Below are 10484 nucleotides of genomic sequence, written 5' to 3'. Positions count from 1 at the left end.
CCTGGTGGCGCAGTTGTTGAGAGTCCGCCTGCCGATGCAGGGGACACGGGTTCGTGCCCCGGTCCGGGAGGATCCCACGTGCCGTGGAGCGGCTGGGCCCATGGGCCATGGCTGCTGGGCCTGCGCATCCGGAGCCTGTGCTCCGCAACGGGAGAGACCGCAGCGGTGAGGGGCCCATGTACTGCAAAAAAACAAACAAACAAAAAAAACTTCTAGGTCTATCCACGTTGCTGCAAATGGGCAAATATTCTTTTTTATGGCTGAGTAATATTCCAGTGTGTGTGTGTGTGTGTGTGTAAAATCTTCTTATCCATTCATCTATTGATGGACACTTGGTTTGCTATCACATGTTAGTTATTGTAAATAGTGCTGCTATGAACATTGGGGTGCATGTATCTTTTCAAATTGATGTTTTCATTTTTTCTAGATAATATGCTCGGGAGTGGAATTGCCAGATCATAGGGTAGTTTTATTTTTAGTTTTTTAAGAAACCTCTGTAATGTTCTGCATAGTGGCTGCACCAGTTTACATTCCCACCAACAGTGCACAAGGTTTCCCTTTTCTCCACATCCTTGCCAACATTTATCATTTGTAGATTTTTTGATGGTAGCCATTTTGACAGGTGTGAGGTGGTATTTCATTGTGGTTGTGATTTGCATTTCTTTGATGATTAGCAATGTTGAGCATCTTTTCATGTGCCTGGTGGCCATCTATATATCTTCTTTGGAAAAAAAATGTCTCTTCAGGACTTCCACCCATTTTTTAATTGGGTTATTTGTTTTTTTGGATGTTGAGTTGCATGAGTTGCTTATACATTTTGGATATTAACCCCTTATCGGTTATATCATTTGCAAATATTTTCTCCTGTTCAGTAGGTTGTCTTTTTACTTTGTCAGTGGTTTCCTTTGCTGTGCAAAAGCTTGTAAGTTTTTTTTTTTTTTTTTTTTTTTTTGGTGGTATGCGGGCCTCCCTCTGTTGTGGCCTCTCCCGCTGCGGAACACAGGCTCCAGACGCGCAGGCTTAGCGGCCATGGCCCACGGGCCCAGCCGCTCCATGGCATGTGGGATCTTCCTGGACCGGGGCACGAACCCGCATCCCCCGCATCGGCAGGCAGACTCTCAACCGGTGCACCACCAGGGAAGCCCATTTTTGGTGTGATTTTAAACGGGATTGTTGGGCTTCCCTGGTGGCGCAGTGGTTGAGAATCTGCCTGCCGATGCAGGGGACACGGGTTCGTGCCCCGGTCCGGGAAGATCCCACATACCGCGGAGCGGCTGGGCCCGTGAGCCAGCGTCCGGAGCCTGTGCTCCGCAACGGGAGAGGCCACAACAGTGAGAGGCCCGCATACCGGAAAAAAATAAAAAATAAACGGGATTGTTTTGTTGCTTTCTCTTTCTGAGAGTTCATTATTAGTGTATAGAAAAGCAGCAGATTTCTGTATATTAATCTTGTATCCTTCAACTTTACTGAATTAATTTATTCTAACAGTTTTTTGATGGGGACTTTAGGGTTCTCTCTATATAGTATTATGCCATTTGCAAATAGTGACAGTTTTATTCTTCCCTTCCAGTTTGGATGCCTCTTATTACTTCTTTTCTGATTGGTTCAGCTAGGACTTCTAATACTATGTAAAATAGAAATGGCAAGAGTGGGCATCCTTGTCTTGTTCCTGATTTTAGAGGAAATGCTTTCAGCATTTCTCTGTTGAGTATGATGTTAACTGTGGTTTTGTCATAAATGCCCTTTATTAGGTTGAGATATGTTCCCTCTATACCAACTTTTATGATAGTTTGATTAATTGGTGTTGAATTTTGTTAAGTGCTTTTTCTGCATCTATTGAAATGGTTATGTGAATTTTATCCTTCCTTTTGTTAATGTGGTGTATCACATTGGTTGATTTGCAGGTATTGAACCATCCTTGAACCCCTGGAATAAATCCTACTTGATCATGGTGTTTGATCCTTTTTATATATATATTGTTGAATTTGGTTTGCTAATATTTTGTTGAGGATTTCTGCATCTATACTCATCAGAGATTTTCTTTCTTCCTCCCCCTCTCCCTCTCTCCCTCCCTTCCTCCCTTCCTCCTTTCCTTCTTTCTTTTCTTGGTAGTGTCTTTGGTTTTGGTATCATGGTAATGGTGGCCTCATAGAATGAGTTTGAGAGTGTTTCCTCCTCTTCAATCTTTTGGAATAGTTTGAAAAGGATAGTTATTAGCTCTTCTTTATATGTTTGGTGTAGGATTCCCTTCTGAAGCTGTCCAGTCCTGGACTTTTGTTTGCTGAGAGTTTTTTTGTTTTTGTTTTTGTTTTAAATTACAAATTCAGTTTTATTACTAGTGATTGGTCTGTTCATGTTGTATATTTTTTCCTGATTCAGTCTTGGAAGACTGTATGTTTCTAGAAATTTATCCATTTTTTTCTAGGTTGTCTAAGTTGTTGACATATAACTGTTCTTAGTATTCTCATATGAATTTTTGTATCTCTTTGATACCGGTTGTTATTTCCTCTCTTTCATTTCTTATTTTGTTATTTGGGTCTTCTGTTTTTTTCTTCATGAGCCTGGCTAAAGACTTATCAATTTTGTTTATCTTTTTAAAAAAACAGTTGTGGGTTTCATTGATCTTTTCTATTTTTAAAAAAAATCTCTATTGTATTTATTTTCTCTCTGATCCTTATTATTCTCCTCCTTCTGCTGACTTTGGGCTTTGTGCTTCTTTTTAAATTTCTTTAGATGATAGGTTAGCTTGTTTATTTGAGATTTTTCTTATTTCTTGATATAGGCCTGTATCACTATAAACTTCCCTCTTAGAACTGCTTACATTTGTGTTTTTATTTTCATTTGTCTCGAGATATTTTCTGATTTTCTCTGTGATTTCTTCATTGACCTATAGGTTTTTTAGTAGCATATTGTTTAGTCTCCACGTGTTTGTGTTTTTCCCATTTTTCTTCCTGTAACTGATTTCTATTTTCTTACCATTGTGATTGGGAAAAAATGCTTGATATAATTTCTATCCTCTTAAATTTGTTGAGACTTGTTTTGTGGCCTAGGATGTGATCTAGCCTGGAGAACATTCCATGTGCACTTGAAAAGAACGTGTATTCTTCTGTTTTTGGATGGAATGTCCTGTAGGTATCTATTAAGTCCAACTGATGTGTCATTGAAGACCACTATTTCCTTACTGATTGTTTTGTATGGATGATCTGTCCATTAACGTCAGTGGGTATTAAAGTCCACTACTATTATTATATTATTGTCAATTTCTCTTTTTATGTTTGTTAATAGTTGCATTATATACTTAGGTGCATATATGTTAACAAATGTTATATCCTATTCTGGTAGTGATCCCTTTAACATTATATAATGCCCTTCTTTGTCTTTTGTTATAGACTTTCTTTTAAAGTCTATTTTGTCTGATATAAGTATTGCTACCCTAATTTTCTTGTCATTTCTATTTGTGTGAAATATCTTTTTCCATCCCCTCACTTTCAGTCTGTGTGTATTTTTAACTCTGAAATGAGTCTCTCATGAGCAGCGTATGGAAGGGTCTTTTTTTTATCCAGTCAGCCACACTAAATCTTTTGATTGGAGCATTTAGTCCATTGACATTTAAAGTGATTATTGGTAGGTATGTACTTATTACTATTTTGTTACTTGTTTTCTGGTTGTTTTTGTAGTTATTCTCTGTTCTTGTCTTTTAGTATCTTCCCTTGTGGTTTGATGATTTTCTTTAGTGGTATGTTTGTGTTCCTTTCTTTGTAGTTTTTGTGTATATATTGTAGGTTTTGATTTGTGGTTACCATGGTGTTCATATATGTTGACCTATAACGTTATCTGCTTGTTTTAAAATGATAGTCATTTAAGTTCAAACACATTCTAAAAGATCTATTTTTCACTCTTCTCCCCCACGTTTTGTGTTTTTGATGTCATATTTTACATCTTCATGTTTATTCCTTAACTGTTTACTGTAATTATAGTTGATTTTATAATTTTTTTGTCTTTTAATCTTCGTACTATCTTTTTTATAAACTTATGTGTTTGTTTATTTATTTATGGCTGCGTTGGGTCCTTGCTGCTGCGCGCAGGCTCTCTCTAGTTGCGGTGAGCAGGGACCACTCCTTGTTGCGGTGGCTTCTCTTGTTGAGGAGCACGGGGGCCCTAGGGGCACGGGCCTCAGCAGCTGTGGCACGTGGGCTCAGTAGTTGCGGCTCGTGGGTTCTAGAGCGCAAGCTCAGCAGTTGTGGCACACAGGCTTAGTTGCTCTGCGGCATGTGGGATCTTCCTGGACCAGGGATCGAACCTGTGTCCCCTGCATTGGCAGGCGGACTCCCAACCAGGGAAGTCCCCTCTTCATACTATCTTATTTAATTGGTGGATCCACAGCCTTTTCTATGTATTTGCCTTTACTAGTAGGATTTTTTCTTTCTATAGATTCTTCTTGTTGTAGCCTTTTCTTTTCCACTTAGAGAAGACCCTTTAACATTTTGGGGGGGGGGTAGGTTTAGTATCGATGAACTCTTAGTTTTTGCTTTTCTGAGTTGTTCTTTACCTCTCTTTCAATTCTGAATGATAATCTTGCTGGGTAGAATATCCTAGGTTGTAGGTTTTTCTCTTTCAGCATTTTAAATATATCATGCTACTCCCTTCTGGCTTTTCAAAGTTTCTGCAGAAAAATCAGCTGATAACCTTATAGGGATTCCCTTGTGTGTGACTTTTTTTTTTCTCTTGCTGCCTTTAGAATTCTTTCTTTTACCATTTTAATTACAATATGTCTTGATGTGGGTTTCTTTCGGTTCATCTTGTTTGGGACTCTCTGTGATTCCTGTACCTGGATATCTGTTTCCTTTTTCAGGTTCAGGAAGATTTCAGCCATAATTTCATCAAATACATTTTCAACTCTTTTCTGTCTTCTTCTGGGACTCCTTTAATGCAAATGTTAGTATGCTTGATGTCCCAAATGTCTCTTAAGCTGTTCTCTTCTCTTTAAATGTGTTTTTCTTTTTGCTGTTCTGATTGGGTGGTTTCCATTATTCTATCTTCCACATCACTTATGCATTCTTCTGTTATCACCTAGTCTGCTGTTAATTCCTTCTGTGTGTGTTTTTCATTTTCTTTATAGTATTCTTCAGTTCTGACTTCTTTTTCTATTTTCTGGTTTCTTGTTAAAATTTTAACTGTATTCATTTATTTTTTTCCCTAGATCAGTTAACATTCTTATCACTAATGCTTTGAACTCTTTATCTGGTAGATTATTTGTCTCTGATTAGTTGTTATTTTAGTTTTTTTCTTGTCCTTTCATTTCAAACAGATTCCTCTGTCTTCTCATTTTGCTTAGTTTTCTATGTCTATGAAATTAGGTGAAGCAGTTACCTATCCCAGTCTTTAAGGCATGTCCTTGTGTGGGAGTGTCCCTATACAGTCTGCATGTACCCAGTGGCTTTGGTGGGAGAGCTGGAGCTGAAGTGAGCAAGAGTCATGTCTTCCCCCAGGGTGTGCTGGCAGCTGTCACCTTGGTAGGAGGTGGGGCTAGAGATGGAGGGGCTGGAGCCAGAGGCAGGTGTGAGCTGGAGCTTCTCCTCTCCTCAGTGGCCATCACTGCCCTGTTGGGGTGGTGCTGACTCCCAAGGCTGGAGCAGCAGCCCCGAGGGTTGGGCCCAAGCCGATTCGGTTCTAAGTGTGCACTCTCCCCACTTCCAGGACGGGCACCTGCCCAGGGGGAGCAGTGCTGGAGCGAGAGCTGCCAGAGTGGGTGCCTGGCCTGGGCCAGGGTATGTGCTGGGGCAGTACTGGCACACCAGTCAAGAGTTCCAGACTGCTCTTGACCTGCTGCCCCTGTGAATGCCAGCAGTAGCAGCCCTCACCCCATTTGGATGCTGTGCAGGGTCCCAGCTGGCTCCGTCCCCCGCAGCTGCGCACTCTTCCTCAGCTGCTGCAGCCTTCACCCTGGTGTGGAGCCGTGCCACGGAGCAACAGCAGGTGCTCAGCTCGGGCTGGGGCGGGTGCTGGGTGATCACGGGCAAGCAGCCAGAGCCCCGGGCAGTCTCAGTCTGCTTCCTCTGCCTTATCTCAGGAGCCAGCAAGCCGGCGGCCACGCTTCACGAGTGGAGTCTAGGTCTCTTACCGCCCCGCTGTTGGTCCCACTGGTTTTCAAACCGGCCAAGGGAACTCATCTTCTTGGTGTCGGACCCCGAGGCTGGGATACCCAATGTGTGGCTCGAACCCCTTACCTCCCCACTGAGGTCTCTGAGCCCGAGTACTCCCCTCCTCTGCTGCGTCCCCTCCCAGGGCACGAGCCCCGACGTGATCGCTTTTCTTCCCTTCCTCCCCGAGTCCGTACGGGTCTTTCTCACAGCCTTGGTCGCATGGGAGTCTTCCTGCCCGTCTCCAGTTTGCTTTCAGTGGGAATTGCTCCCCACGTAGCTGTATTTTCGATGCGTTCATGGTGGGAGGTGAGCTCCATGTCCTCCTACTGTGCCATCTTGCTCTCCTCCTCCAGGTCTTCAGTTTAAGGTCTGCTGGGGGTTCTGTAATACTCCCCACTTGGACAGGACTGGCCCTGACTTCTGTCCTTTTACCCCACGAGGTCACAGAATGAGCTTTGGTTGGTGTGCCTGACCAAGGTGCAGCAGCTGTATGCCAGCACTGTTGCCATGCAGATATCTTTTCCCAGTGGAAGCAGGCTAGATTATCTGGGCCAACCATCTCACCGAAAACAATGAGAAATGCTGGGTAAAATACTTAAAACCATCAGTTTAGGAACACTGAAGTGCTGACAAGAGAGTGGGGGAAATTGGATGACTCAGATACAGGCCCCTGTAAGAGGGGCCCTGGCTCTCAGCTCAGGGAGGGAGGGGGCCCTGCCCATCAGATGCCCCACTGGGCAGTAACACTGATCCACAGTCCTCAGTGAATAGGGACTGAAAAATCACTCCAATAATGACCTAATGGGTGCAGTTACCCAGGAAGTAAAGTGTTTCCAAACAGGTGTCCAAGAGGAGAAAAACAGAAAGCTCTGATCCAGCCATATTCTGTGTTCATGCCCCCCTGCTCCTACCTATCACAGGCCTTGGGCAGGTCACCCAGCCTCTCCCACCTGTAAGGGGGGACTCAGAAAGCTGCCCTCTCGGTGCTGCAGACTCCTAGAAGGCAGAGGTGGTCATCTCCCTCCCTAGGTTCCAGCACAAGGCTGTCACACGGTAGATCTATGTACAGCTCACGTGTTCCAGCCCAGTCCTCAGCATGTTGGGGGAGCTTGTAGGGCACTCAGCATGTGCTGATTGCATGAGGTTGGGTGGCTGCTGGCCAGGGCCCTTGGGAGAGGGTGTATCTGTTAGCTATTTCTGTGTAACAAACAATCTCAGGTCAGTAACTTAAAACAACATTTTATTATTTCTGAAGGGTCTGGGGGCCAACCTGGCAGGACTGTTGCTCTGGGCTCGCTCTTTTGCATCTGTGGTGGGTTGGCTGGGGGGCAAGCTGGTCTAGAGTGGGCTCAGCTAGGATGACCCATATGTTCTCTCGCCTTCCAGCAGACTAGCCCAGGCTTGTTTTCATGCTATCGCAGGTGCCCATGAGAGAGCAGGCAGAAGCACGTCATCCTTGAGGCCTAAGCTCAGAACTGGCATAGCCTCACTCTGTCACCTTTTATTAACCGAAGCAAGTTACAGGGCAGGCTCAGATTCAAGGGTGGGGAAGAGGCTCCCCTACTTCACAGGAGTTGCAGCAAAGGGAGTGATGGTTCAGGGAGGGGTGCAGAATCAGGGCTGCTTTTGCAATTGATCTACAGAGGGGGAGCCCAGCGTCCTTGCCCCACGTGGGCAGAAGGTGGGCAGCTAGGCCTTGGTGCTCAGGGAGCCACTGACCCGTCTGGGATGGGCTGTCAGCTGGGCGGTAGGACAACAGTCCAGCCTCAGGACACCACCATGAGCTCTTGTGAGCCAGGCCTGCGCCTCAGGCAGCTTTGTAGCCAGCGTACAAGGTTTGTTGAATGGCTGAGCGACTTACGTCCTAGAGCAGGGAGCCCAGAAGTTCCGGAGCCTCTTCTCAGGTGCAGGCCTAGTTCAGGGTGGGGCAGGGATGGTGTCTCCACTTATGGGAACACCCGCCCTTGCCTGCCTGGGAGCCCGAGGACGCAGAGACATCGAGTCTCGAGTCTCGAGTCCCGTCCCCTCCGCGGAGGCCGGCTTCCCTGCACTCCGCTACTCCTGTCAGAGCCAAGATGTGTCGCCATGGAAACTGCTTGGCAAACACGCCGGCAGGCAGAGGCGGCAAACAGCAGCTCCGGCGCCTGGTGGAGTGAGGGTGGCGGACGGCGTGAGCAAGGCTGCCTGGCTGCGCGTGTGACGGTGTTGGGGTGAGTGCTCGGGGCAGCGTGTGCGGAGGGGCACGTGTGCAGCGTGCTGGGAGTGAGGGGGAGCACGCACGCGTGTGCACGTGTGTGCCCGGGGGCAGGTGTGTCCGCGTGGGTGCGCTCGGAGTGCCGTGCAGGCAGGGATGCTGGGTGTGCGCAGGGACGTGCGTGCCGTGCTGTGACGCGTGGCAGCACACCCACCCGGGCTGAGCGCTCCCTGTGGGCTGGGCGTTGCACTAGGTGCTAACAGGAACGCCCGCAGCCCCCAGCGTGCAGCTGCGGGCCGAAGACAGACACTGGCCAGGTAATCGTGTCGATGGAAGCGCGTGACCGGCGGGCTTCTGGGAAGAAGCAGCCGTGGGGCCTGAAACCTAAGTGTGGAGAGGGAGTCCTCCCTGTGAAGGGGAGGGGGACGGGTGCTTCAGGTGGGGGCCTGGCTGGCTGGCAGAGACCTGGAGGTGAGACCGGGCAGGAGAGGAGAGGGGCTGGAGCAGATGGGGAGGGAAGCCAGAGCCCCGTGGCACCCCCATGAGGTTGGGGCTTACCCTAATTTGGGAATTCCAGCTGGGGTTGCAGGGTGCCGGGGTGTCTTCTAGGCAGAGGAGCCCCAGAGGGAGAAAGGGTGGTGACGGGGTCAGACAGAGCCGGGGCGGCTGACAGCTGGTGAGGGTGGGGTGTGATGGGTGGGTGGCCAGGGCCCTCACGGGCTCCGTGGGAAGGTTGGGCTTCACCCTAAGAGCAAGGGGAGTCCTTGAAAGGCTTCTGTGGCCACGTGGCTTCAGCTGGCTCTGGATGTATGGCTTGGAAGGGGCCACGGGAGGCCTGAGCCGTCATCCAGGTGAGGCCAGGTGGCCTGGCCTGGGGCTGTGGGCAGTTGAGAGAGATTCCAGCGGCTGACCAGATGCAGCCTGGCCTCTTCAGGCCGACTCTGCCTCCACCTGGGACCCTCCCCCCATCGCCTTCCCTGACCACCCTCCACCCCCTCCTGTGCCTGCTTGCAGAAGCTTCCGGATCATGGGCTCTGAGGACTCAAACCGGCCACAAAGCTGGGACCCCCTCAGGCAGGGCTTGGTGTGGCCAGGGCCCTGTCTCCTCACAGGCCTGCCCAGGACAGCCCACCACCTAGGGGTCTTCTCGCACTGGACGCTGGGCCTCCCTGGGTCTCCCTAGCGGGGCAAGCGGGGGCAGGTCATCTCTGGGAGTGAGGACATCCCAAATCCCAGTGGTGTGGCCTCAGGTGGGTCCCCTGGCCAGATCACCACGGCCTGAGCCTTCGAGACCCCTGTGTCCACCACACACGAACTGGGCCACTTGTGCCAGGCAGGGTGCCTTGGGGTCAGGACCTTCCAGAACGCGGATGTCATTCCTCCCCGCGATGCCCTCGTCCTGGCCGATCTCGTCGGCCCTTAGGACCAGCCAGGTGGGGTGGGGTGGCCACGTCCTACGGTCGAGGGAATGGGGGGCTGGAGGGGAGGCAGCCAGTCTGTCTGGAGTCGCCGCTGGCACGGCTGAGCAGGATGCAGGCTCAGTCCTGGAAACGCTCGCGTCGGCCCTGCTCTGGGCACCTGAGGGTGGAGCTGCTGTTGCCGTTGTTGGGGACCGCGTGCAGGGACTGTGGCTGCGCACAGCCCGGATGGGCGGCATGCAGGTGCGAGGTGATCGTCTTCAGGTGCCCGGAGTGCAGGCCGAGCTGCCGGGGCGGGTGTCGCCAGGCGTGGGGCGCTTCCCGAGGAGGGCACGCGCGCTCCGGGGGATGTCTCAGAGCCCCCGGCCCGCTGCTCTGTTTCTGTTCAAGAAGCGGCACGTGGGGGTCCTCTGGTCCGCTGACGGCGCAAACCACAGCGGGGAAGAGAACGAGGCAGCGGGAGGGAGCAAGACGCCCAGGAGGTGGAGACAGACGCAGATGCAGAGGGGGCGCCCTGAGCTCTGCGGGTGAGGCCCCAGGGCGCCCAGTGTGGGCGGGCACTCAGGAACCCGTCTCTTTATTTATTTATTCCAGAGAAAATATTTTAGTTTTTATCTATTTAACATCTGTATTGGAGTATAATTGCTTTACAATGTTGTGTTAGTTTCTGCTGCATAACAAGAAACGGTCACTTTAGATTGGCTGCTGGGCGGTTCCCCAGGAGGCCAT

Source organism: Physeter macrocephalus, chromosome 14, assembly GCF_002837175.3.
Source record: "Physeter macrocephalus isolate SW-GA chromosome 14, ASM283717v5, whole genome shotgun sequence".
In the NCBI taxonomy this organism is placed as follows: domain Eukaryota; kingdom Metazoa; phylum Chordata; class Mammalia; order Artiodactyla; family Physeteridae; genus Physeter; species Physeter macrocephalus.
This window is presented reverse-complemented; position numbering follows the sequence as displayed.